The sequence below is a fragment of the Macaca mulatta genome, chromosome 16 (assembly GCF_049350105.2).
Source record: "Macaca mulatta isolate MMU2019108-1 chromosome 16, T2T-MMU8v2.0, whole genome shotgun sequence".
Lineage (NCBI taxonomy): Eukaryota > Metazoa > Chordata > Mammalia > Primates > Cercopithecidae > Macaca > Macaca mulatta.
In genome coordinates this window covers 67,719,102-67,725,515 of record NC_133421.1, presented here as the reverse complement: position 1 = coordinate 67,725,515, position 6,414 = coordinate 67,719,102, and positions in this window count along the sequence as shown.

Below are 6,414 nucleotides of genomic sequence, written 5' to 3'. Positions count from 1 at the left end.
ACATGGAGCCTGCATTCTCTGGGACAGGCCAAGACCCAGATCCTACCTTCCCAGGTGGCTGGATGGGTCGTAGATGTACGAACCGGACCCCTCATTTTCTGATTGCCCTGTGCTTAACGTTTCTGTACCTTTACCGAGGCTCTTTCCTTGGACTCCAGTGCCCAGACCCCTCCTTCTCCTGAACATGAATGCCTGTCCATGGAAATTCGAGTCTCTGTCTCTCACCCAGGCTGGAGTACAGTGATGCAATCTCAACTCACTGCAACCTCTGCCTCCCAGGTTCAAGTGATTCTTGTACCTCAGCCTCCAGAGTATCTGGGGTCACAGGTGAGCACCACCTCGTCTGGCTAATTTTTTGTATTTATAGTAGAGATGGGTTTCAACATATTGGCCAGGTTGGTCTGGATCTCCTGGCCTCAAAGTGATCTACCCACTTGGGCCTCCCAAACTGCTGGGATTACAGTTGTGAGCCACCATGCCCAGCCTGTCCCTGAAATTCTATTGAAATGTTCGATAAAGTTGTTTTGGTTTTGTTTTTGTTTTCCCTTGTTGGCGAAGCCTGGTGTCTCTATTTTAGTGGACTTGCCTGGCACTGAGGACTGCTATAGTGGTCTTCAGAGGCTCCTGGTATCAACTGCTTGTGAAACCGCTTTTGCAAAATTATGACTGAGACAGTGAAAGAGATCTAACTTAACCAACCCAATCTTTCTTTTAACTTCCAAATTGTCCTTTTTCATTCCTGAGCATAGCCTGAACTAACTTTGGGAGAAGCTTGGTTTATATTTTATTTTATAGTTTAAAACAAAGATGTTAACAGCCCTTTCCCAAGGCAGACCTCCTTCTTGCCTGGGGACTAGATTGCCTTTGGAGGACTATCATTAGCCACAAGATTAGAAATTATGGGCCAGGCTCACCCCTGTAATCCCAGCACTTTGGGAGGCCACGGCAGGTAGATCACCTGAGGTCAGGAGTTCAAGACCAGCCTGGCCAACGTGGTGAAACCCCATCTCTACTAAAGAATACAAGAATTAGCCGTGTGTGGTGGCACATGCCTATACTCCTAGCTACTCAGGAAGCTGAGGTGGGAGGATTGCTTGAATCTGGGAGGCGGCATGGAGGTTGCAGTGAGCCAGGATCTCGCCACTGCACTCCAGCTTGGGTGACAGAGTGAGAGTCTGTCTCAAAAAAAAAAAAAAAAAAGTTTAGAAATTATGGTTTAGGAGTCATGCCGCTGGAGGCTACAAGATTCTGACCCTCCCTAAACCGCTCCTAAGATCAGTGCTTGAAGTATTTTACAGACCCCGCACTTGATGGATCAGCTGGCACCACCCAGATCAATTAACTGGCTCATCTGATCTTGTGGCCCCCACCCAGGAACTTAATCAGCACAAGGAGACAGCTCCAATTCCCTATGATTTCATCCCTGACCAATCAGCACTCCTGGGTTCACTGGCTTCCCCCCACCCACCAAGTTGTCCTTAAAAAGTCTGCTCCCCAAATGCTCGAGTAGACTGATTTGGGTAATAATAAAACTCTGGTTTCCCACACAGCCAGCCCTGCGTGAACTACTCTTTCTTTTTTTTATCTTTTTTGAGATGGAGTTTCACTTTCGTTGCCTAGGCTGGAGTGCAATAGCAGGATATTGGCTCACTGCATCCTCCGCCTCTCAGGTTCAAGCGATTCTTCTGCCTCAGCCTCCCCAATAGCTGGGATTTTAGATGTGTGCCACCACACCTGGCTAATTTTTGGTATTTTTAGTAGAGACAGGATTTCACCATGTTGGCCAGGCTGGTCTCAAACTCCTGACCTTAGGTGATTCACCCGCCTCGGCCTCCCAAAGTGCTGGGATTACAGGTGTGAGCCACTGTGCCCAGCCAAATTACTCTTTCTCTATAGCAATTCCCCTGTTCTAATGAATCAGCTCTGTTTAGGCGGCAGGCAAGGCGAACCCATTGGGCATTACACTTGGACAGAGGTGACATCCCCCAGGTCGTGAGAGCAAATAACTAATGCTACAGCTGTCTTCCATGTATCTACCACTCACTGTAGAATGACCCCGAAGTTCTGCATTTCTTCTCTGTGTAGGTCAGGCACAAGAAGCTTCATCTCTTATCCCATGTCTGATTCCCGAAACCTTGCTCATTTTCCTACCGTCCTCCCTATTCCCAGCCTCCTTTCTTCTTTTGCTCTATCCTCCCCTAAGGACACTGATTACTTTCCTTTCTCTGTTGGTTCTCCCCACCCCTCATTCCATTGTGCCTTGTACCCATACTGCCCCATACCTCTCTTTATTGCTGTCATCTGTCCTGGTGGCCAGTCACTCTCATGCCAACACTTACTTATTCCTTGAAGGTTTTAGCTCCTGACTCACTTTCCAATATAACTTCTGTCACCAATTGACACCCAGTTCCCCAGTTCCTTGACCTAGGCCTTACCTACCCCAGCCACTCACTTCCCTGGTCTAAGTCTAGATCTTGTCATTGCCGATGCCATAACGCCATCCACCATCCACTTCCAGGGTCACACTCTCCAATCACCTTCTACCATCCCTCCCTCTGTTACTCTGTGGTACATGTTACTCCACTCCCCCACCCCCCATACCCTTTCGTGTTTCTTTACTCTTTAATTCTTACACTTCTTTTTTTCTTTTTGAGACGGAGTCTCAATCTGTCGCCCAGGCTGGAGTGCAGTGGCACGATCCTCTCACTGCAACCTCTGCCTCTCAGGTTCAAGCGATTCTCCTGCCTCAGCCTCCTGAGTAGCTGGGATTACAGGCATGCACCACTATGCCTGGATAATTTTTGTATTTTTAGTAGAGACACAGTTTCACTATGTTGGCCAGGCTGGTCTTGAACTCCTGACCTCATGATCCACCCGCTTCAGCCTCCCAAAGTGCTGGGATTAAGGCGTAAGCCACTGCGCTCAGCCTCTTGAAGACTCTTAAGTCATTTTTGGGAATCAATGAATTAACTACAGATTTCCCAGGATGATGAAACAGCAAGTCATTTCAAGATGCAAAAGAAGTAAGACCGCTAAGATCCCACAATGTATCTTGGATTTTGGGAAAGAGAAAAGCAGCCCCAGAAGTGGGTCTGGGATTCACAGCCAGGCCATACCCCATGTCCTGGCTAATAGCATCGACTGCTGCTACTTTAGCCAGTTACGGCTTTGGCCTTCCTCTACTCTTCCCTCCTTCTTGGTGAGATGTGTTAAGATGCTCAATCATAGAATTACCCCCACTTCCTGACAGCATTCCAGAGGAAGGACTCCTCAAATCACCTAACACATGCCCAAATCCTATAATAAACCATCCCTGACACCCTCTTACTGATTCGCCCCACAGTTCCCCGTGGCACACAAAACGTTCTCCCTCAAAGCTAACTCATGTCATGATAGTTGTGTTCCTGGTGGCCTTTGGCTAGATGGTGCTGACAGGTTAAAAGAGGGCCTACCAATAGATCTATACAGTCACTGCAAGACAGAACAAGTTTTATTCTGTTTAAAAAGGGAAGAAAATGGTCGAGCGTGGTGGCTCACGCCTGTAATCCTAGAACTTTGGGAGGCAGAGGCAGGCAGAACACTTCATGTTAGGAGTTTGAGGCCAGCCTGGCCAACATGATGAAACCCTGTCTCTACTGGAAATGTTGCAGGATTTGGGAGGACAAGAGAGACCTCGGGTTGAAACAGGAGAATCTTTATTGAGTGCACTCAGGCCCAGGGAACTTAACATCCAAAAGACTGAGTCTGGAACAAAGACAGCACCTGACTTTTATACATACTTCACAAAAGGGGGTGGGCTAGCTTGAAGCAAGCTTACAGCGGCGTGAAAAGCAGGGATACAGAGGCAGGACAAAGACAGGATTGCACATGACTGTTGCCAAGCAACCCAGATGTTTGTTATCTAGGTTTGTCTGGGAATGGACTTATCCTATAACCTTCGCTATGGTGCCCAGGCAGCTGTAGTTCAGGCCTACTCAGGCTTCTCATGACCTTAATTGTACTTCTTAGATAAAATAGAATACTTGCAGTCACTAGTTACATGTAGGCGGAAACCTACCCAGGTGCCGAGGCAAGACACTGAGGGCACAACCTGTTCCAATAGAATAAAGAAAATAGTTAGAATAAGAAAAGTTATATTAGAAATAGGATATAGAGCCGGGTACGGTGGCTCACACCGATAATCCCAGCACTTTGGGAGGCTGAGGCAGGTGGATCACAAGGTCAGGAGATCAAGACCATCCTGGCTAACAGGGTGAAACCCCATCTCTACTAAAAATACAAAAACAAAAAATTAGCCGGGCATGGTGGCAGGCGCCTGTAGTCCCAGCACTCGGGAGGCTGAAGCAAGAGAACGGCGTGAATCCGGGAGGTGGAGCTTGCAACAAGCTAAAATTGCGCCACTGCACTCCAGCCTGGGTGACAGGGTGAGACTCCATTTCAACAACAACAACAAAAAAATAGGATATAGAGATGATTATATATGGATATCATCAATCATTAGTTTTTAGTATTAATCTCTGTATTTTTTTTTTTTTTTTTTTTTTTTTTTTTTGAGACGGAGTCTAGCTCTGTAGCCCAGGCTAGAGTGCAGTGGCCAGATCTCAGCTCACTGCAAGCTCCACCTCCTGGGTTCACGCCATTCTCCGGCCTCAGCCTGCCGAGTAGCTGGGACTACAGGCGCCCGCCACCTCGCCCGGCTAGTTTTTTGTATTTTTAGTAGAGACGGGGTTTCACCGTGTTAGCCAGGATGGTCTCGATCTCCTGACCTCGTGATCCGCCCATCTCGGCCTCCCAAAGTGCTGGGATTACAGGCTTGAGCCACCGCGCCCGGCCTAATCTCTGTATTATTATTATAACCAAGGATACAGCCAATACAGAGTCAGGAGCTGAAGGGACATTGTGAGAAGTGAACAGAAGACAAGAGTGAAAGTCCTCTGTCACGCCCTGATAAGGGCTGCTTGAGGACGCCTTGGTCTAGCGGTAGCGCCAGTGCCTGGGAAGGCACCTGTTACTTAGCAGACCGGGAAAGGGAGTTTCCCTTTCCTTGGGGGAGTTAGAGAACACTCTGCTCCACCAGCTCTTGTGGGAGGCCTGACATTAGCCAGGCGTGCCCATAGTTATCTGGAGGCTTAAATGTCTCCCTGTGGTGCTGTGCTTCAGTCGTCACGCTCCTTGTCCACTTTCATGTTCCGCCTGTACACCTGGTGCCTCTTTTAAGTTCCTAGAAGATAGCAGTAGCAGAATTAGTGAAAGTATTAAAATCTTTGATCTCTCTGATAAGTGCTTTAAAAAAACGCTGACATATGCTGTCCTCCCCCTCTGCTTCAACTACCACAAAGGGAAAGGCCCCCTGTCTAGTGGACACATAACTTGCTTGACCTTATCAATCACTTGGAATGACTCACTCTCCTTACTCTGCCCCCTTGCCTTATATTCAATAAATAGCAGTGCGTCCAGGCATTCGGGGCCACTACCAGACTCCGTGCATTGGTGGTAGTGGCCCCCTGGGCCCAGCTGTCTTTCCTACTATCTCTTAGTCTCATGTCTTATTTTTCTACCAACTCTTGTCTCTGCACACGAAGAAAACAACCCGCAAGGCCCAGTAGGTCTGGACCCTACAGTTACAGAGAACAGGAATCTATAAACTCGTTCCATAAAACAAAGGAAAATTTGTTTTTCTTCTCCTTATGTTGAGGGAGTGCTGGGAGAGTCTCCAGAGCACATTAGATAATATTATCAAGACTTTTCCTGGGTCTGGGCTGTGCCTGTTGCTGCCTCTGGGACAAGTCAGCCTAATACACGGAAACTTATTTCTGTTTTCTTTTAATTTTATTTTTCTTTAATTTCCCACCTCAAAACCACAGAAATTAGCCAGGCATGGCGGTGCATGCCTGTAATCCCAGCTAGTTGGGAGGCTGAGGTGGGAGAATCACTTGAACCCGAGAGGCGGAGGCTGCAGTGAGTCAAGATGGCGCCACTGCACTTCAGCCTGAGCAACAGAGTGACACTCCATCTCAAAAAAAAAAAAAAAAAAAAAAGGGTGGGGGGGCGGGGAGAAAAAGAAATAAACTTACTTATTTCATTGGAAGATCTGTAAAAGAACAAAAGTCATGAAATAGCAGTATGCACATCTAGAATTGCTCCAAAAAGAAACGAAAATGAATGGGGGCTTGGGGTGGGGAGAAGAATGGATTAGTCAGCTTAAACTTTGGGTCCAAGGGACCCTGGTGCTATAGTGGAGGTTAACTTTGCAATCACTGACTCAGGTGAGCCTCTTAGTGTTGAGAAGTGAAATCATCCTGTTTCCCTAATGTGTAGATCTTACATTTTCCAGACAGCTGATTCTCACTTTCTTCTTCAACCTCCAAAGAATCTCAGCTGACTACCTTGCTTTCTACAGGGGAATAGAAACAA